At 35.3% G+C, this 23462-nt stretch overlaps 2 long non-coding RNA genes across 2 annotated transcripts in view; one reads left to right on the forward strand and one right to left on the reverse strand.

Annotated features, from left to right (window-relative positions):
* Positions 1-4063: 4063 nt before the first annotated feature.
* The window catches only part of LOC148127609 (uncharacterized), a 132370-nt gene continuing 112971 nt past the window's right edge, over positions 4064-23462 (forward strand). Inside the window, exons 1-2 of the long non-coding RNA XR_015743649.1 lie at positions 4064-4217; positions 5417-5494. This is a non-coding gene — a long non-coding RNA (uncharacterized LOC148127609). The remainder of the gene's footprint in view (positions 4218-5416; positions 5495-23462) is intronic.
* On the reverse strand, positions 8690-22566 carry LOC148127610 (uncharacterized). The gene is made up of 2 exons (XR_015740971.1): positions 22488-22566; positions 8690-8938 (listed from the first exon to the last, which is right to left on the reverse strand). It is a non-coding gene; the product is annotated as an uncharacterized LOC148127610 (long non-coding RNA).

Below are 23462 nucleotides of genomic sequence, written 5' to 3' on the forward strand. Positions count from 1 at the left end.
CACATATAAATTATATAGTACATAATATAAATATAATGTGGTTAATGTATATAAATAACAAACTTCCTTTATTTTTGTATAAATCTTGTGGGGCCGCATTACTTGCTGTTTAGGCCTGCAGGGTTGTATATGGCTGGTTTAAGACATTTCTAGCACATAACTACTCCTATGACAAGCAAAAAATAATTCCTTCTGCAGCGGCAGGAAATTTTTTCCCACATTGCCTTAAAGCAAAGAAGAGGACATGGTGGCAAAAAAGAGGAAACTGTTATTATTGATGTTATAAGCCAACATTAATGCAGAAGGCTTTTTCATAAGAGCAATTCTGAGTTTAATGGGAACAAAAATGACTACATTTTTGGAAGCGGTAACCCAGAAGGAACCTCTGAGTCAAGGTACATAGGCTGCTAGAAGGAAAAGTCTCTTTGATCCTATTCTTTTCCCATGCTGAATCATCTTCAACTCTGAGACAGGTTCTCAAAGTAAAATTACATGGCAGTGGAGTAAGATGTCTTAAGTAAGCAGCTATTTAATCAGCTTACCACTACCCTTTCCAAAAAAAGGTAATAAATATAAGTAAAGCAAAGCAATGCAAAAGGAACCCTGGCAGATGGTAAGAGATTTGATGTGGTAAAGAAATGCAAAAATGAGCGGAACCCAGACTGCTGATGTGAAATGATTCCAGCCCATGTCAGCCTTTGACTCACTTACCCTCTTGACTGATGTTATTTTAAGCCTTTTCCTTCCCCCCTCCTCTTTTTTTTTCTTTTTCTTTTTTTGCTGCTGAGTTTGCATGACTGTTACAAAACACTTACTAAGGCGGTTATGTAAAATTTGAGAGATAAAACTTCAATCCAGAGGCCCATCTCTGAAGGGTTTTGAATTTCCTGAAGATTCTGGGACCACATCCAAGGTGTTTAGTATTCCCAGAAGATATGTGGAGATTATTTGTCATTTGGAAGATGAGAAAGTATTGGGAAATTGAGGCCAGGCAAGCAGAGAAGAAGTTAGAATACAGGGACACCCAAACAGTAACTTGAAGTCAGAAAGAAATAATATATATTTTTAAACATCCTATCACCCTTTATCATCTCATATTATGCTCAAAAAATAGTATTACTATGATAGGAATTTCATGGGGATTGGACCTCTCAGTTCAGCCTGGGGTCCCATATTAATGCTAGCTACATCTTTTTATTTCTAATTTTCTTCATTTCTGAAATGTTTAGTCTTAATTCGTGGTCAGCTGATTTCCTGATCCATTTGAAAATTCATATTTTACAACAATATAAATACTAATATGCAATTTTCTCTACACTTAACATATGCTTTTCTTTTATGTACACTGAGAGCATATGCACCAAGACAAATTCCTTATGTGTCCAATCACACTTGGCCAATAAAGAATTCTGTTCTATTCTATTCTATTCTATGCTTTGCTGTGTGCATTTTTCTCTAATAGAACATTGTCTCAAACTCAATATTTTTGGCCCATTTTTCACAAATAATGCACATAGTTCATTGATATTTGCATTTATTAATTCTAATATATATATTTGCATCAATTATGTTTAATTGAAGAATTCCTTCAAAAATTTGGACAAATTTTGAATCATCCCCTTTTAAATTAAAATCACTATCTTTTCTCCCAATGACAGACAATCATAAAGACATGTAGGTAATAACAGTTGGAGCTGTTTGACAGAGGAAAATCCGGGTGGGTTCAAAGAAATGCTAATATGTTTCCCCAGGGCAGTTTTAAAAACATGTGCCATTTATATAAGTTTAATTTTCAATCCACATTGACTTGTTCATATTATTCCCTTTGCTAATTAAATTGTAGACATAATGAAGCTAAATTATGATATGAACTGATTAATTTGCATATCTCAATTAAAGCAAAAATGTCAACCATGTTTCACTCTTCTCAATCCTAATCTGGTTATTAGATTAGCTGATCTTGGCTATTGACATTTTAATTAGATTAATTTGAATTATACTGTTTACAACAGACACTTTATCTTCTAGTTTTGCTTTGTTAAACACATTATTATTCACTATGTACATGGATATCATTATTCACTTATTTGGTGAGATAATGTTTGCACACAGGTGTTTCAATTTTTTAAAAAAAATTTCTTTCAAACCTTGCTTTTTATTCTAGCCATTCATTTTTCAAATCTAATTTGTTGCATTTCCCTTTAAGTAAAGATAAACTCTGGCAACTGTATGTTAACTTTGTCTTTGGTGTTCTGAGTAAGTACAGTAGTAGCTAGTTTAAGGCTCAGAAACTAATTCCTTTACTAGACTGTCAGCGTAGATTTTTTGTTCTTTATTTACAACTTGCCAGGATAAAATTCACATCATTCTGTCTTATCATTATGGTAGTTAGGCTTGAAACCAGGAAGTCTCCTGGTTTCAAGCCTAACTACCATAATGATAAGACAGAATCCTAGTCCTAGTCCTAGTGAGTCCTAGTCACTCTCTCTCAGCCCACCCAGCTCATTGTGAGGACAATAGGAGGAGGGAGAGGTATTAGATCTGTTAGCCACCTTGTATTACTTAAAAAATAATAAAGGTGGAATATTAAATGAAACAAATAATGTACATGACTGTGGCTGTTGTTGCTATTCTTATGGTTGGTCACAGTCAGCCAGATATTTAGACTGAATTTATCCATCTACTGAGTCCTTTCCAAGTACCAAGGATAAGCAGATGTTGCAATTTAATAATATTAGAGGTATTGTAGCAGGAAATAAGCTGTTCCAAGTGAAGCTGCATTTTCGAATTGACTGATGGCGATTTTGTCAAATGATGCAATTGAACTGATGGTGTTCAAATAATGCCCCAGATGTTTTTGAATTGCACCCAAGAAACCATTACTATTGGTATTATTTTTGCTTTCTTTTATCAAAGTAGTTCTACTTCTATTTGTAGGTCTTTATATTTTGTAATTTTCCCCAGGTGTTTCTCTTCTCTTCTGCTGCTTCCAGGTATTGCAGTGTCCACTATCCAGACTTTTTTGTCTTTCTTATCAAAAATTGTTAAGTTATGGCAGGTGTTTGTATTTTTGAATTTAAAGTCCCAGACCCTTTTAGCTTCTTCATTTTTTATGACTTTGTTTTGTAGTCCCAGTCCCAGTTCTTGCTTGCCAACAAGTGGTATTCCTTGCAGATATTCCAATGCACCATTGTGGCTATTATGTCTTGCCATTGTTTATAGTCAGTCTTTGTGATCTTCCGGTAGCAGGTTGTCCACTGTGACTTCAGATTTGGCATTTTCTGACCATTCTCAACTCTGGCTTTGTATGTATTTGTTCTTAAAGACTTGATCTTGTACAGCCAGAATTACCTTAGCTCCCCATCCCCATCCACAATCTCTTTCTTAAATTTTCCTGCACTTAGCCTTTGTCAGATCTTGTTGTCCGTTTGCTTGCAAGTTTTACAGACCAGTTTGGTGTTTTCGGTATTCCATAAGTTTTCATAATATACTAGCTTCAGTGGAGATTTTTTTGTTTGTGAGTGCAGGCTTCCAAATGATTGACAGTCTGGTGGAATCATCTCTTCTATTCATGCTTTCTGGTCTTTTTTCAATCTCTATGGCTTCTCTGATGATTCTGTGGCTGGGGTTTTCTATAGTGGCTAGGGTTTTGGTGCCATTGAAGTTGATGCTATAACCTGTGGCTTCCATGTGTTGGCCTGCACTCACAAACAAAAAAAATCTCCACACGACAAGCCAGGCAAACACCTGGGAACAAACAGATCCCCCCTGATACCTCCAGCTCAAACACACCCCAACCAGGCACCCAGATGAAACCTAGCTTCCTAACTAATGGTAGCCATCCATTTACCCAGAGCCAAGCTGCACTAAAGGCCTCCAATAAAGCAACACAATGTTGCCAGCCAATCAAGAGACAAAAAGAGCCAAAAAACAGACAGGAGATATTAGAAACACCAATCAAGCAGAACACAGCAAACTCCAAGACCAATAAACACAGACCAAGACTCCCAACCAATCAGGGTGAAGAAAAAACCATTCTGGCACAGCAATAGGCTGCCCCAAATTTAAATCTGAAACCACTATAAAAGCCTCACAGATGAACACTATACAGAAGCCTGATGATGGCAGATGAGATTCTGCTGAAACGTCACTACAACTTTAAAAGCACAACTACAATGACGTGGGAAAATACCCGAACAGAGCTGAATGCCATACATGTAAGTACCCGCGAAAACTTAAGAAAACATATATGTGTGTGTATATATACATACATACATACATACATACATACATACATATATATATATATATATATATATATATATATATATATTATTCTTATTGCAAAAGAAAACAATGGCTACAAATGGTTACAAGAAGAAATAAAATCATTTTTAAATTAATGAAAAGGATTTCCATTGTTGGGAGGAATCTAGTCATTTAGTTTCATTCGGAAAGCAATGGACTTACTGTAAAAAAAAAAAATGTAAAAGGCCAGACTGAGCATCAATGGTCAGAATGCAGCTAAAGAATAGCAATATGCAAGGATTTATCTTATGCCACGTTACATATTTCATATTTCCAGACAGAAATGTTTGTCTCATCCCTAAAAAATAAAATATGGGCCTCTCTTTTTCACTGTTTTTTTTTTTTAAATAGATTTTGTTCTGAGCATCTGATCTCATGGGCACACAAAGAATATTATCCTTCTTTGATCTTTATCTTTGAACTTTTGCTATGAGTCATAGTTAGAGAGCTGGTGTGCTGTAGATTAAACACTGTAGACCATTCTACTGCATTACTTAAAAATGCTGAGTTGGTATATTTGATGTTCTGCATAATAACTTATGCCCCACATAATCATTCACTTTTAAATCATATTATTTTTCTGAATTCTCTGCCATGATTATAAATGTTTAGCTTTTCAATACATTGCATTTTAAAACAGGGTAAGTTCCAGATGAAAATTAGGGTTGCATTTAGTGCTATCTCAAATAGAAAATAGCCTTTACAAAATAGCCTTCATTTCTTTTTTTCTATGATTGTGTCCTGATCTATTCCCCTGTGGCTGAAACCTTTGGCAACCACATGAAAAAGGTAGAGAAGGGCTGATAGAAAACTCATCCAAGCCATTATCTCACTTAATTCCATAGTGGAATGTTGAAAAATCAGCTATTACTTGCAGAGTATTTCCCTGAGGACGTTTACAGGGAGGGGTTTCTTTAAAAATAAGGAGGTTAGAAATCCTTTTTTATTCTAGGGTGTCATTTTTTTCATGGAAAGTCTTCTACATTTGTTTGCAAATAGTAGGCTGAGTCATTGGTATTCTCCTATTTACAGTAATCTCTAATTCATACATAAATCCATCTGGTCTATTTATCCATTTTTCTCCCTTCTTCCAAACTTTGCCTTTCAGAAAGACAGAGGAGTTTGTCAGAGACTTCAGTGGGCAGAGCTAATTCCAAGCTATTGATCCTCCATCTCTGTTTCTATGGTATGTCTATGTTTATTTAATTGTTTAAATAACTTGTATGGCCACTCTGTAGGAGATAGAGGCCAGGCTGACTCTGAGGAAGGGGTCAAATGCATCATAAGTCTCGAGTCCCTTTGTACACACAAGAGATCTAAGCCCAGGGCACCTTGAATGCCATTGATTTTTATCTACCACAAATTTGCTTTAATAGTTAGTAGTTCAGATCTTGTAGAGAGCTTAAGCTTGCAATAAACCTTTATATTCCTTTGAACTACCTGAGTTTCTCAATTTCCATGCTTGACACACTCAACTTGAATAATGTGTTTCTGGGCAGCTTTCCAAGAAATTAGGAAATTTTGGTTCCAATGCTCTTAATAAGCCCTCAACTTATAACAGTTCATTTAGTGACCATTCAAAGTTCCAAAAGCACTGAAAAGTGACATGAACATTTTTACAGTTACAATTGTTGCAGCATCCTCATGGTCATGTGACCAAAATCCAGACACTTGTCAAATGATTCATATTTATGATGGTTGAAGTGTCTCAAATTTGAAGCTCAACTGTGGTCATAAATCTTGGTCATAAACCTATATTAGGACATTTTTCTAACTTTTAATAATAATCTGCCTGTCTATATGTTATATCCATGATCCCATGACTTGCAATCTAGAATAGTAGAGCATGGATTTTGACTTTCTACATTACATCCTTTCAGATTTTTGAAGAGGCCTACATATGCCCAGCTCACTCCTTTTGAGACCCAGTTTGGTGCAGTGCTAACCACTAGCTAGAAACCTGGAGACTCTGAATTCTAGCCCCACATAAGCCATAAAAGCCAGTTGGATGACCTCAGCTCAGTCATTCTCTTACAACCCAACTTACCTCACGGGATTGTTGTTAGAGGGGAAAAGGAAGAGGAAGTTATGTTGGATATGTTCACCACTTTATTTATAAAAATAGTAAAGGTTCTGAGCATCTGAGCTGATAATAAATAAATTTTCATAATAACTTAGCTCCATGAATTCTTCTATATAGGACATTTCTAATCCTTCAATTATCCTCACTGCCCTTTTCTGAACTTCTTCTAGTTTCACTAAGGTAAGGTTAAGGTTATGTGAAGAAAAGCACAAGATTTGCTGTCCACTAGCCATCTGGCACTCCACCAGCTCCCCAGAACTCATGTATTTCTATGGATTTCTTCTCTCCTTATTCCTTCATTTTTTTTAAATTACAGCTTTCACTGGAAAGGGTCCTCAAAGCAGAACTTTTTACATAGTTATATCTATTTCTATTTTTAAAATATCACTCCACTGGGAGTTTTATTTGTAAGCGTAGGTAACCACAGAAGTATATGTTTTATTTATTGCCTCATGGTGAGATTTCCATGTAAAAAGAAATGCATAAAGTTGCCCCAAACTATCATCCATTGTAAGTTCATAGGATGTAAGAGGAATTCATTACTGAGTTGTTCAGCTGCCTGAAAAAATATCACACCCTTTTCAGAGATGTTAAACAGCTATTTGACATTAACACTTATTCCTATAACTTTATGGTAGTCATTGTGCAAGTTTTGTTTAGTTTGTCTTGGCTTATTTTATCATGCAATCTAAATGATACATACATATATAAACAAACAGGCACATTATGTATTGTTAAAAATTACATTCTTGTAGGAGCATCCTTTATTTTGAAATCCAACTTCTGGAAATTTTTTGTTTTCCTACCAGATGTGGTGTTTTGTCTCTAGAGGAGCACAGATGACATCTGAACATTCAGCACTATTGTGCTTAGAGATTCCCAAACAGCCCCACCAAATCCTGTATGATAAATTTCCCCCTGATTAGTTAAACAGATAATGTAATGGGCAACGGAAGGAGGCTTTGTTGACACAGAGTCTCTAGATACCAATTGTGTTTTCATTGAGTATTTCAGCATCCAGCAGTTGGATCAACACAATGACAGAAAAATCAGTGCATGTTATTCATTTCCAGTTCTATTCTGTCTTTTCTTTGCTTTTTATTTTTTCTTCTCTTTCTCTAATCCCTTCCCCTTCTTGCTTGGGTCTTTCTGTCCTTTGGTTTTCATTAAATACCAGATAAAAACCAGTCATGTGGAACCAAGAGTGAGCACACTTTGAAGAAAAGAATATGAAAATATTGTTCGATCCAAACACAATAGACTGTTTAAAGGCTCTAATCCATAAAGTCAGTGCTCTGTATTAAGGATAAAAGAAACAAACAATGGTATGCAGTATTATATGTTTGTCTATTAAAAAGTTATTTTTAGCTTAGTTTTGCCATTGCGGCTTCACAAAGCGTGCAGCCATCCAAAAATTTTATTGATATTTTATTATAGGTGTTTTTCCATTGCATTCCTCCACAAATGTGCTCAACTCAGGCTTCACAGTCAACATATGGAGTAGAGGAAGATCACAATAAGGTGATCCTTCCCAGGTGGTAGAACAGATTGTAGCACTTCAATAAACAAATGTCACTGCATTGTTTTAACCAGGCTATGAGGCTCTTTAAGATTTGCCAATCCACAATCTTCTTTGAACAAGTATCAAATCAGGCTTGATACCTTTCATTGGAAATTAAAAGAGAGGAAAAGGGGGTTAAATCAAAATAGATAAATATTTTGCCTAATTTTTAAAATTGTACCTTAGGAGCCTTTTCATTTCTATTTTTTTCCCCTTTTTCAGGAAATATCTTGTCAGGGTTTTTGAAAAAACATGTCATTTCTTCCCACTAAGGGAACTCTCTGACAGGGTGTTCTGAGCCTGATGTAACTGTGTACCAAAAAAAGTGTTATCTTCTTGTTTTTCTTTTGAGTTGTGTTAGGTCTATCAGGACATAATACTAAAAGTAAGTGGTTGGGCACCTTGAATACATTCCAATGATTTTATGTACTTGACAGAGTTTTAATTTTCAGTGAAATATTTCTGAAGATCAAAGAGTTGACTATGGAATTACTCTTAATTCAAAAGAATGATTATAGGAAAAAACCCCAGGACCTCCAATGAAGATTTTCACTGCTGCTTTTTTTTCTACTGTCCCTGTCCTATTGTTTCTTTTATTTATTTATTTTTATTTTTCTTATATTATCCATGTGTTCATAACTATGTTTTTACTTATACCTATTATCTTGTAAGCAATTGACAAATAAAAAATAAATAAAAATAAATAAATAAATAAAGGCCTCTTCCACATGTTTCTAACCAATATAGTCTCAAGCTTTCTTTTGTAAATTGGGCCCACTATACTTGCTGATGTCATTGCTCCATCTCTCTTTTGTGGACATTTTTTATCAAGTGATGACTTGATTCTATGACTGCCTTAGTCCACCTGCCACCAGTTCTTCTTGCTTTGTGACTAGCCCATTCCCATTTCAATTCTTTTACTCTCTTGGTGATATTGTGTAAAGCTCTTCTTGACTTCAGTTTGCCTTTTCTGAAAAGGAAAAGTCCTGTGCAATAAAAGAGAAAAAAAAACAAATCTCATTTTAAGACAAAATAGGATGGATCAATCTCTGCCCAAAGAAATTTCAGTGTAGCTACATGAAACCATTTTAGAATCAGAGTCAACCAAGCTGTAATCACTAACTGTCTTTACAACAGAACCTGAAGGGAAATAGTTATTCCAGCTATAGTTCTTGATTTAACTGTGAAAACCTTTTGGCCTGGATCCTGTATATTTTAAGACAGCATTTCTCAACCTTGACAATTTAAAGATGTGTGGACTTCCAGAATTCCACAGCCATGCCTTCCCCAGCCTGATGTCTTCCAAATATGCTGGATACATAGATAGCCACTATAACACTAAGATCTGGAACAACTTAATGTGTCCAACTTGCCATGGCCATCTTGCCACAGCCAACTCACCACAGCCATCTCTCCATGGCCATCTTGCCATCATCATCTCGCCGCAGCTAACTTACCTAAATAAGCTGGGAAAAGCTATTTTTGTCTTCCCTTTGAATAGAGATTGCGATTATGTCTGCCTTCTTCTATATACAAGGGTTATTTATTATATAGGTCCCCCATACCCATAGTGGTCCTTAAAGTATTTATTCAAGGACAGCTTGGAAATAAGGTTCAGCAAAACTTGGAGATCCTCAGATATCTCTACTTTATAATACCATGCTGTAAAACAAGTTAGATTTAGTCATCATTGTGCAAGTTTCTTGATGGCAACACCAATCTTGCTCATGAATGGTCACATCTTTCCTCTTCCTCTTTCTTCCCATTCAGATTTATTTGTTAGCATTTGCTGCTGGATAAGGTTCTGGTTGAGTTGGTTGTTTGGTCCCCTTTTTAAACATTTGCCATTTCGGGTTGTCTTCAGACTCTTTTACTGAGATTTTTTTTTATTTTATGAATTCTTATAAAGGTACTTTTGAATTAAAATAAAATATAGTATTGGTTTGTGAGTAACAAAAATTACCTAAACATTTTTTGGGAGAAGGGTCTTACAATTATTACAGCAACTGTATTAAACAATAAAAAGTTTGTGCTGCCATGCTTTAAGCTTTGTTTTTGTTTTGTTTTTTCATTTTATGGAAACTGACCTGTTCTCTCATAAATAAAAGGCGCCTCTCATCCAGAATTCTATTGTTCCCATGTGCTGAATCTGCTTAAGCATATGTCAGAAGGATGAGTTGTTAATAAGGTTTGCTTTATTCCAAGGCCAAAGAAATATAAAGTGAGTCATTCGTTCAGAAGACTCTTCTCTACAAGTTGGCATGATAAATGAAAGAGAAAATGCATGTGTATCACACTTTTAGATTCATCAGTGGTTGCTGTACTTCCACAGCTTACACAAACATGCCGTTTCTGAACAAAAATAAAATATTTCTATCCTACCAAACAATGCCAAAATGAGATTCAAGGCAGCCAACTACCACTGCTAACACATAATGCAAAAAGCACACTGTAATAGAAATTTTAAAATAAAGTGTCATTTTAACTTTGGAAACTAGATGGTGGTAATAAACCTGGCAGATTTCAAAAGCAGTCTGGAGACTGCCATTGAGAAGTCCTTGTCTTATGTCCTCATCTGGAACACTATAGACAGTGAAGAGTCATATAGCAAGTCATCCAATAAGTCTTCTCCAATGAGCAATTCCAAAATTATTAAGATCTAAATGTCAAATTCTGCACTTTGATTGGAGCCTGGGAAGAATTCTTAATCAGTTATGTTGCCATAACTTGTGTTTGACTCAGACATGGCTTTTTCAAAATATCAAACTCTTAATCAGTTGTGTTGTCATAACTTTGATATTTAAAAAAGCAATGTCTGAGTCAAACAGATTGTTTTCTTGGCAAAAATATAGGATAATTCTCCCTTACCTTCTATATGTTTTTAACTTCATAGTCTAGCCTACAGGTCTATTACTTTTTGGAATTTTTGTATCTATTAATAACTATTCTTGGGAAAAGTCTAGAATGCAAATATTGGGCTTCTGTACTGCTGCATTTTGAACTGTCTTTGAAGTTCTTCAAAACATTGCAGTGTCTAAATATACAATGAACAACATTGCAGTGATTTATTTTGGATAAAATCATAAAGGCCAATTCAAATGCACTTTGAATGGTATCAACATGAGCTAAGAGATCCAACTGAATCAGGAGGGTCAAACATCCCCATCTTGGTTCCAGCAGGGCAGGCTAAGAAAATCAATTATATTTTTATTCTATATCAAGCTCAGCTTTATACCGGCTGTGTGTATTTGCAGGTCCACTACATTCATAGCAACTTTTACATAAGATGAGGTTAGAGATCAGCCAATAATTATCTAAAGTAGGGTCAAGCAATAGATCCAGAGGCTATACCACTGCCTTTTTCCAGGCAGGCAACAGCACATAATCTCCCAAGGATCGGTTAACCATTGTTGTGACCTAGCTTCCTTTTACCTTCCTAGAGATGCCTATCAACCAAGAAAATCAATGATACAAAGTTCATGTGGCATAGCTATTGCATACCACAGTAAACCCTGTCTATGAAGGCAATAGTGAAGAAATATTATCTTTTCATCATTGGTAACAACAAGATGTATGTTTGAACCTGAACTCTTGACAGTGTTTGGTTGGATTCTATCTTCACCTTTTGGTAACATCATCCTATGTATCTTCTATGCCACTTTTTTCACAGAATTGAATAAACCTAGTAATCAGAGAAAGGGTACTCAGTTGCAATCCCGTCAAGCGCTTCAGTTGCCTCCCCTTTCCAGAAGTCAACCAAGACTTTAACAGCATTTCCCAACAAGGACTCTGAATTTCTCCAAGTATCTTCAGGAAAACAAACAGGAACTCCTACAGAAGCCTGAGCAGAGCAATCAAATAGGTCTATCCTAGAGGTTAGAGATACTGGTTAGCTTTGGAGTAATCAGAGAGTAATTTGTCCATAAGAGCAGGCAGCTATCCCACACCCTAAGATCTCATGACATCTGTTCTGAGACAAATAACAAATCCTGCCTATGATTTCCCATAAGGGAATGACGTTGGACAAGTACATGGTTGTCATGGTGGCTATGTAGATGTAAGTTACTTCTAATCCTTCTCCAAAGCAAGCAAGTAGGGGTCCTCCCCATAACCCCATTCAATTATTTTTTCTTAAGGCTAAACCTATTTAGCTCTTCTACGTCCTTTCATAGATCTAGCCACTGATCATATTTACTGCCTTTCTGTGGGCCTTTTCAAATTTCTCTGAATCCTTTGTAAAGTAGTGTCCCAAGAACTGGACACAGTTATTGAGGTAGGATCTGACTAACTCAGAATAGAGTGAATCAATTGTTTTCTTTGATTTGAGGTGTTTCCTTCTGCTGATGTAGCTCATATTGCATGAGTCTTTTTTCACATCACATTCTTGGCTCCTATTCCATTTGCAATTGAATAGCAGCTTCTGTTTTAATGTATCCAAATAAGTATCCACCATACTATACTTGTGTCTTAAGTAAAGAACTTTGCATTTGTTTCTGTTAAAATTGATTTTGTTACTTTCTCCAATCTACCAATATCAATTTTAATCTTATTTGTGCCTTCAATAGTATTTATCATATCCAATGTTGTGTCCTCTGCAACATATTAAGTTTTCCCTTTTTCTTTTTCAATCAAATACATTAGTGAAAATATTGGAGAACCCAGAATTGATATCATTAATAAACTATTTCAGTATGATTTTTGAAGCAACTATTATCCATTTAATTGTCAATGCTATCCAGCCCACACTTAACTAGCTTGCTAATCTGTCATGGGAAACATTTTCTATTTTTTTCATAATTCACAATGTAGTAATGCCTACAGCTACTAGGAAATTACCAGCTGGAAAAAAAATAAAAGATTCATTGGTAAGATTTATTATTGACATATCCTTGCTGATTTCTGATAATTTTCAAAAGCCTTGTGAATCAGCCTTCATATAATTTGGTCTAGAATCTTCTCAGGTATTGATGTGAGACTGAGTGACCTGTAGTTTTCCAGATATTTCTATTTCTTCTTTTTAAAGATTGGGCAACATTTACTGTCTTCCTGGTATCTTCCACTCACCAATTCTTGAGGATTTCTTATACATAGCAGATAAGAGTCTGGCAGCTTCAGTTATTATCTGGCCCTGAATATTTAAATTATTTGAAATGGTTGCTTTTTGGTAATGCTTCTATCAAACTTCAACCTTGCCCCTTCATCTTACTTTTTACAATCGTAAAGCATACTAATTTTTGCTGGAAAAAAACTACAGCAAACTAGGAGTGGAATAGCTCTGCTTTTCCTTTGTTATCTTCTAGTAGAGTTGAAGTACCCATAGCAAGAAATGTTTTCTCCTGTAAAGCTACATGAATGAAATAACTAAAGTGCAGAAGAAAATATACTCACAGCTGCAAGTTCAAGAAAGTCAGCACTTGGAACTGTCCCAGGTTATAAATTTCTGATTTCAAGAAGTACATCCTACCTCAAAAAGAAGGGCTAGTCCAAAATTCAAGCCAGAATTTTTATCAGCATTCCCTCCTTTATTATTTCTTTTAGCCACGTAACGGTTAAAGTAAATATATATGCATAAGGCAGTGCAGCACAAATTGGGAAAAGGAGGGGTTTGCTTCTCTCAGACCAATACTGGAACAATAAGGCTCACAGCGACACAGTATTTGATAAGAGCCTTTTATAACAGATACTAGCACTAGCAGCCCAAACTGTAAGACTCAAGCTAGATACATAATAGTCCTAACATCTTACATGCATAAATCACCTATGCACTAGAATCATAATAAACCTATCTGATGTCAGTTGCTTCTGATCTAGCCCTTACACAGACCGTGAGATATGTAATTCTACTAGAAGTAGACCATAGTTGTCAACAGAAGTGCGACATGAACAACTGAGAAAACTGAGGGATCATTACATGAATCTCAGATTAAGAAATAAAGTCAGACTTCTGTTGTTTTAAATGTTTGCTCAATCTCTAGAATGGAGAAAAATGCATATTGTTTGGTTGACTTTTGTCTAGGAAGCAAGTATTAAGAGGTTTTGCAGAAAAGTATACTAAAAGATAGCATCAATATGAATGCATCTTAAAAATGTATGGGTAATAATTTATGGTTAAAAATGTTTTGCATTTTTTGGTATAAACCCAGAAAAGCTTTTCAAAAGGCAACTGGACTTTCTTGGGGTTTTTTTCTTTGAAAACATTTTGCTTCTCATTCAAGAAGCTTGTTCGGTTCACTTCTTCCGCTTTTTCTTTTTTCAAGAAAAAAAAACAAGAAAAAAAGCACTTTTGGGACAACCATGACCAGAATGTTTGAGAATTTCCATAGACACATAATATAGAGTTTGAAGAATATCACAATGTATTGATCATTTTATTTATGCATATTTTGAAGTCAATAAAGAATAACAGCCAAATGGGAGACATCCTCTATTTAGAAACTATGGTGTATCAGAATGTATATTCTTTCATCATATCACCTGATAGAGCTTTAGGAGTCTAATATATTTCTTCTTTTATCACTAGTCATTAATTTAGACCCAGCTGTTTAATGAAAGGTTCTTCTTGAGGCAATTTCAGAGGCCTTGGGGGGTTGCTCTTAGAGGTATTTTTTCCCCAATCATTAAGTGATTTGTATCTGATAGTTGCTGAAAATCACCACAATTTCTGGATGAATTTAGTGGAATAAATTTGGAAAACTAATTTGGAAAACTTGGAAGGTCTTGGATCAATGACAGATTCTTACGTTCAGATTTCAGATCACATTTATCTGGCTGAATGCATAGCATTAGTTTCAAAAGACTGTGTACAGTAGACAGACATGAAGGCTTGTGAATTGTTAAAATTGGCTTGGCTTTCTTAAATATATAGAAGCTCACATTTTCCTGGCACTACTGCAAAAGAGAAGAATATTTTTAATATTTTGGAACAGTGACCTCCACCAGGCACTTAAGAAGTGTTAATAAATCAAAAGGAGCCACTTAATTTCAGCATTTTTGCGTGTCCAATCAAATACTAAGCAAACGATAGGACTGAAAGAATAAAATAAAATATACTCTATTGTTCAAAGGAGCAAAGAAGTGGCTTATGTATTAAGATATTATGGTGTGACTGTTCTCTATTGTAACAATATCCTATGAAATAGAAGGCTGAACTATCATGGTTAGTTTTGGCATGAGGCCAAGAGGACACCAAATTTTCAATTGATGTTAATTGGTACAAGAAGAAGTAATATATTAAGAAATATTAAATCACATAGACATCAAATATCAGACCCACTGGCATAAACTCTTATGTGAATAATCAGTTTTATTTTCTTCTGAGAAGGCCTAATACAATCAGGGTACTAAGAAATTAGTAGTTAGTTTTATATATTCTTATGTTTTATGCCTTTCCATCTACCGCATTTCTCATTCCTCTTTTTAACAGCAAAGAGCTATTCATTAAAATACTTACACTCAACAGTTTCTTTTAATAGCAGCCCCTTTACAAAACATCATTTGATTTCTTTTATTCCCTTTCTTTTTTTTCTATGGATGTTGATTGCTTTTTTTGCACTGCCAGTAAATTGTGGATTATCAAGGATCTAAAAAGTTTCTTCTTTGATTGGAACATAAAAGAGAAAACAAATCCAAGCCACTCTGGTACAACTTGCATTATTTTGGTAATCATTTTGAGGTCAGTTTTGTAAATAGGGAGTAGTTTTAATTAAATAATCTATAATTAATAGTTTAGAGAACTTTAAAAGTTGGGCTAATATTTTTTTTTCAATTATCTGAAATACTATCCTTTTAAAGAAACAAAAAATAAGAATAAGGTACAGATTTTATTCCAAAGAATGGAAGCAAAACAAGTGCATGAAAACAGCTAAAGCTGAGGAAAAATATTATTTGGACTCGTTTAGCAGAATACGAATGGCTTTTGGCAAAGATAATTCATGGCACTTCCTGTTGTTCTCAACTCCCAGTGGCCACAGAGATAGACTTTTCTTTGTGACAATCTATTCTTCACCTGTTCTTTCAGGTCTCCCAGTGGTGCATTCATTGCCAGGTAACAGAGTCCATCCCCCTTCTGCTGGTAGTTTTTTGTTTTACTTCCATCTTTGCCAGTATTAGACCATTTTCCAGAGAGCTGGGTCTTTCCATAATGTGTCCAAAATAGGATGATTTGAGCTTCTTCATTTGTGCCTTGGGTTAGAACTTGGGGTTGGTCTGTTGTATAATATTCTATTGCACTCTTTACTTTATATTTCCAAAGTAGTTTGCCAAACAATATTTGTTCATTATAGTTTCACTGCTAAAATCAATTAACCAAATACAAAAATCAAGAATCATAGTATAATAGAAGTTTCCTAGTGTTAGATATTAGTCCCAAAAATAAATGAATTAAATTGTAGTCTGCTTCCAGATGAGAGACAACTAATTAAATGGCCTAATTTTAACTCCCCAGTTTTGAATAATAGGAGTACTGACATGGAAAATAATACCTTTGATCAGTATGTCTGAAGCATTATGTAGATCCAGGAAAAAAAGAAGAAAGACACATATTTTTCACTAAAACTTCACTAGAACTCTGTGAAAGACTAAACACAGGCCCAGATATTAGATCAATTGAAAAGCTGGGTGAAGAATGTACCTCACAAAATTGTTGTAGGGAAAAATTGGAGGGGGAAGCACTGTGTAAGCCACCTTGAGTTCCTGCAGAAAATGCAATATACTAATATAATTAATAAATTCATGAATCTGGGAACATGTAGGGATTATTAATAAAACATAATATAAGACATGGAGCCTATAGTCAGACAAAAGCCAAATCTCAACAACTGCTTTAATTGTAAAACAACTTTTTCAGCCTAGTGTTCAATTTCCATGCTGGCTGAGAATTTGGGGTATTATATTCTAACTTGCCTGGAGATGCCAGCCTTAAAAGGCTGCTGTATAAAGCATAGTGGTTATTCTCACAACTATGGAAATACAGATGAGCGAAGACTGTGGGCAGCTTTAAGAATAAATTGGTGGTTTGCAAGTGCAAATTTTTCCCTATTACCTAAATTTAATGTTGGGAAACCAGAAAAGAGCAAATAATGGCCTTGATACTTAAATAAAATTAAATTCTGCATGAATAACTCCTCACCACTATCCCAAGATTTCAGGATCAGTTTGTCATTACTGACCTCAACAGCAAAAATGGGCAATTTTATGGGAGAAATGAGAACTCCAGAAAGGAAGTTGGAGGTTAACATTGATACCAAAATAATTGAAGCAAGTAATCAGCTCAGAAAGAAATGGAGAGGAATGGAAAGGGAAGGGGAGGAGACTCAACCAAAGGACAATGTTAGAAGGCAGTGTGTGGTTCCCTAACAACAATCCATTCCTCCTTCAAAATTGAAAGGTATCCTCTTTCAAACAGACCATGTGGTAAGGAGAAAAACAGGCTATAAGACTAAACAGAAACTGAGCCAAGAGGTCTTCTATTTTGCTCAGCGTGTGAATGTTGATCCTTTTAGTTGCAGATGCAAGAAGTTGGCTGCACAATAGGTCCTTCAGCTTCTTTGCCTGGTGATTATAAGACAAGTAGGACCTAATGGTCCTTTTCCCCTCAACAACCTTTCTCCCTCTGATCAGCCAAAGCCTAAGCTGATCAAAGCACAAGTCCACAAGCAAAATAAAGTACTTCACTTTTTTTCCTTAGGCCAACAAAGTTCCTGATAATAAAACAATCCTCTTTGTTTTCCAAGACCTTCCTCCACAGAGCCACAATGACATAAAGAAATCAACTAGATCTGTTTTTCAAAACCAACATTTAGGGGAAAATAAATATTGCTTTAATTCACAATCAATTTTTTGCATTCACAATCCTGTTAAGTGGAGAAGGAAAATGCACCACATTGATTACTGGAGCATGACTTGACTGGGCCCGTTGGAATGTATGGTGAGAAACTGATGTGTCTCTCAAGGGCATTTTGCCACTTACTTGGAACTTCCTCTATGCAACTGTCTCACAGCTTGATTGCTGGTGAGTAATGCAGCTCTCATAAAGCTGTGCCAGTAAAACCCCTATTTCAGACCACATTCTTCTACTTATGCCACATACAGGAAAAGCTGCAGAATAAACTATTTTCCAAGTGGTTTTTCAGTACTTAAGATCATTTTATTAAATCTATTTTTATGTGTCCCTGATTTTTTTTCCCAAGCTTCTCGTCTTTTTTACCATATGTGAGACTCAGAAAGAAAGTCTCAGAGCTGACTTCAAACAGATTTCTTAAAGTTAAAATATTTAAAATCTTTATAGGTATGACATTCCATTTAACTGACTCTTCCAAACCTAGAAGGAAATGGTGCATATAAGAGTGGAAATATAGAGATCTTTCTATTCAGCATTGTAAGTCTCCTTATTCCTTGTACCAGTAGGTGTAACAGAGAAATTTTTGACTCCTGAAGATGAGATATAAATCAGTTCAAGCTTTCAAAATCTCTTCATGTTTATTTTGGTATGGATAAAATGGAAAACACCAAGTAACTCAGAGTGATATAAATACAGTGCATTCAATTTAATTTTTTCCTTAAATATTTCGGAATCTTGGCTCAGATGAGCTGGGATTCTAACAACCACATATTTCTTCTATCTGCCTAGTATTTCAAAGGAAGGAAGGAGGATATGACCTAGAACTGTTTGTTCTGCTTTAATTCACCCTATTCATCAAGACTGGAGATGAATTAATATGCAATAAAAAGTAAGGGGCATGCAAATTCTATGAAGCATCTAGCATGGCACCATATTGATGCTAAAAGAGATCTCTTATTCATTGCAAATCTTTGAAAATAGCCACCTGCAACACATTTATTGTGCCTAAACCCAAACATAATACCAAAGGGGGAATGTTTCAAACTGAGCTCTCCAATGGCCTTAGTCATCCTGTCTCTTGCTTTTCTAGCATATAATTATCACAATAATGAAGCAGCTGTTGATAAAATAAATGGGGGTGAGTATCTTATATGCATCACATCCTTCACTGTCAGTGGTTGTGATGAAAATTGGCCTAACAACATCTAAATTTGCACACGGTTCATTCTAATTTAAAGTTTTGGTTTCTGAATTAACTTAATGAATATCAATAGACATCTCAAAGAATCCCTGGGAGTTGAACAAGATTCATATAAGTGATCCCTTTGGACTGAACATTCAACACTGGCATCACATCCTAAATAAGGGAAAACAAAAAAATATTAGTTAGTCCCATGCCTGTGCCTAATGTACGAGATAGAACTGCACTCCTTGACAAACACTTCTTTTAAAAAACAAGGAACCCAGAAGTCTCCAGCAGATGATAATTGATTTCATTGATGGCCATGGCCATTTTATCCATTGCTAGCAGAATCTAAAGCAATCAAGTTGGATCTGCAGGGTCAATGGAAAGTAAGCAATTTAAAAAGTAAGTTTTCTCCCATTAAAATCCAGCACTTATTTTTAAAGTCTAAAAATAAATCAGTAAAAAAAAGAAGTTCCTGTAATTTTAAGTTTAACATATGAGCCTGAGTAATCAAGGAAAGTATTTTTACTATCCAGTCAATATTTTTCCTGGAAGCTTCAATAAATAGACTTTCTTTAGATCTCTAGTATGTGTGCTGAGTAGTCTTAGGTACCTCACACCACAGAAAACTTTATCCTGAAGAAATATAGTAAACAGGAATTTTGTGGTTACATAGTTCCTGAAAATAAAAAGGGCAATAAAGGCATACTAAAATCTTTCTCTGATTTTTTTTTTTAAACAGGCAGTTCTTCCTCCTGGCGCAAAGCTCTTATGAGACACTTAATATGTATTTATTTCATTTGGGGGAAGGAGAAAAAATCCTTCTTTTGTTAGTTTGCAAGTTCTATATTTCCCACATCAATTAAATAATATTTTACCTGGTCTTTGTTAAGGTGCTAGAAAATGCAAGGCATACTGTAGTTTTTTTGACTTGCTAAATCTCCATAGAGTCTCTTCATATTCTGAATCAGCAACTCATACAGGCTGAGTCACCTAAGAGTGAAAGGAACTCAGGACAGATTAACCAAGAAGCACACAGGGATCTTTCCCCTCTTACCCTTAGCCACAATGCCCTGTTTTTCCTGGTGTATCCTCACAATTCATCTCATCCAACTTGTGACTTATGGTGGGTTTTTTTTAAAAAAAAAATTGTATCAATACTAAGGTAGTAAGTAGTTTTCTTCACCCGCGCTTTCTATAATTTTGTAAACAACAAACTAAAAGACTCAAGGTCCATCCCACCCCTGAAAGGACCTAATGGTAAAGACTGCAACAACGACACTATTAAAGCCAACCTTTTTGACACATTCTTTGGCTCAATATTTGTAAACAGCAATGGATCATGCTCAGTATTTCCTAGTCGAACCACAGACAACTACAATGATCTAATACATATCGATTTTACAGAAGACAATGTTGAAAAAGCACTACACAATTAAAACCATCTCTATCTATTGGACTGGATGGAATATGTGTCTACTTCTTAAAAAAAGCTATCCACTGCCATAGCTGAATCTCTAAGCATAATCTTTGAAAAATCTTTCAGGACCAGCTCCTTACCAAAACTATGGTCACAAGCCATGGTCATCACCATCTTCAAAAATGGAGACCCCAGCCTAGTTGAAAATTACAGACCAATCTCTTTATGCCGCGTCACCTGTAAGGTCATGGAATCAATTAATTAATCCATCATCCTCCACTGAGAAACAAACAACCTACTCTCTAATAAACAATTTGGTTTTAGGAAAAAAAACTATCATGTAATCTGCAACTCTTACACTGCAAAAACATATGGACTGCAAAACTCGATCAGGACAAAGCAATAGACGCAATCTACATAGATTTCTGTAAAGCCTTTGATTCAGTGGTGCACAACAAACTATTCCTAAAACTAAAATCTTACAGTATCTCTGGACACCTGCATAACTGGATAGAAGCATTCCTGTCAAACAGACAACAAATGGTCAAAATTGAGAGCGTCCTATCAAATTCTATACCTATCAATAGTGGTGTCCCCCAAGGCAGTGTTCTAGGACCAACTCTTTTCATACTCTACCTAAATGACCTCTGTGATCACATCAAGAACAACTGCGTTCTCTTTGCTGATGATGTAAAGCTATTCAACACCACAGATAATACTGCTACCCTTCAAAAAGACCTTGACTATGTATCAGAATGGTAAAACAAATGACAACTTCAAATCTCAACAAATAAATGCTCTGTCCTACATATTGGCAAAAAAATCAGAAAATAAAATATAGGCTGAATAGTCAAGACCTTGTTGATGAGCCAAACTCTGTTAAGGATCTTGGAATACTCATCTCTAATGGTCTAAGTGCTAGAGCCCACTGTAACTACATAGCCAAAAGGGCATTAAGAGTTGTTAACCTAATCCTACGTAGCTTTTTCTCTGGTAATATCACACTACTAACTAGAGCATACAAAACATTTGCTAGACCAATACTCGAATACAGAAAATCAATCTGGAACCCACATTACGTATCTGATATTAATACAGTTGAGAAAGTCCAGAAATATTTCACAAGAAGAATTCTCATTGTAGAATACCTTATGCCACCAGACTCAAAATTCTAGACCTAGAAAATCTAGAACTATGCTGCCTTTGGTCCGATCTAAGTATAGTATATAAAATCATACATTGCAATGTCCTGCCTGTCAATGAATACTTCAGGTTCAACCATAACAACACAAGAGCAAACAACAGATACAAACTCAAAGTTAATTGCACTAAACTTGATTGCAGGAAATACGACTTCAGCAACAGAGTGGTCAATGTCTGGAATACTCTGCTTGACTCTATGGTTTCTTCCCCAAACCCCCAAAACTTTAACCTTAGACTGTCTATTATTGACCTCACCCCTTTTCTAAGAGGTCTGTGCATAAGTGCAGCAACTTGCCTAGCGTCCCTGTCCTATTGTTTCTTTTTTATTTTTTTATTTTTCTTATATGTATCCACTTATTCATAACTATGTTTTTACTTATACCTATTATCTTGTAAGCAGTTGACAAATAAAAAATAAAATAAATAAATAAATAAATATAAGGTGTATAAAACCTCTTAAATTTTTGTTTTACTCATTACTGCCACTGACAGGGAACAGAGGCAAAGTATAAGGATCAGGAATGGAAGCATAAACAAAATATCTATACTAAAATACTATAGTTTTCGGCTGAGTACCAATCTCTCTCCCTCCTGCCTTCCTTCCCTCCTTCTCCACTTCTAAATAATGAAGCTTATCATCACCCAGTGTTCTAATTGCATATTTGAGATGAAACAGATCTTGAGTGTTCTGACTTTTCTGTCCTGTGAATCTGTAGTGTTGGCAGAGAGCTAACATTTGGTCCAAATAAGTCCTTTATGGCCAGGAGATAAGCAGTGGTGATTCAGCTAAGGCTATAGTTGCTTCTGCAGCAAAAAGAGTTTCCCATTTGCAAACAAACCTCACAAACAGAACAAGAGAAAGCTATATTATAGGGAAATTCCACATACCTAGTGAAGCACACACATAATTGAGAAAGGAGGAACCAGCTCATTCCTCTAGTGAATTGAAGTACTCAGTCTATGATCTAAAAGAAAGAAACCTGAATCAGTATGCCAATATTTGTCTGCCTTCCAATGGTTCCGAAAGCTGGGTAGATGAGTGTACAAATATTATTTCATTAATCCCATTAGTTCAGCTATCGTATAAAATGATACAATTTGTGATCTACTCAGAAAACTACCATCACAGAAATATCCATAAGTAAAACAAAAACAAAAAATCCCAAGATAGCAGCAGTAACTTCATAACAGAAGACCTCCTCCCTTTTTTGTGAATGAGGCCTGTAAAGGAGTCAGAACTTTGTACAAAGGGGTGCATTCATTTGTGCAGTCACTGCTACCATCTTGACGTTTGGGGTGCTCTCTCCACAGACATCTTTGAACCATGACTAGCTTGTTCAATAAATACTGTATAGGAATCTCACCTACATAGGAGCTTTAATATGATAGATAGAATAGCTTCACTTCTAGGAGCTTATACACAGTTTACCCTTCTGATAAGTAAACTTTGTATGCACAAATTTAAAAAAACCAATCTTTTGGTAGAATAGAAAGAATTTAATTCTGTTTGTACCAGAATCTTTTCAGAATGCTTATTCTGATATGACCTCTCACCACAGAATTCAACACTATGGCAGACAGAATATGCCCCGCCTCCTATTTTATGACCTTAAACAACAGAGAGTATGTTCCCATTCCTATATTCAGAAAATGTATCTCAATAAGAATATTTCTGTTATTGGTAAAAAAAAAAAATCTACCCAGAGGATTTTCTCTACACATTTCCAACCTTGTCTATATGCAAAGTTGTACAGACTGTCTTCCGAAAATATAATGAACCAAAAAAAGCAGTTCTGCTTATATTGGATATATAATACGTTGTGATTCAAATGTCAGCAAGATTAGTTCTTTGGGGTATAGTTA

Source organism: Pseudonaja textilis, chromosome 1, assembly GCF_049901715.1.
Source record: "Pseudonaja textilis isolate UNSWEBS1 chromosome 1, rPseTex1.2, whole genome shotgun sequence".
Lineage (NCBI taxonomy): Eukaryota > Metazoa > Chordata > Lepidosauria > Squamata > Elapidae > Pseudonaja > Pseudonaja textilis.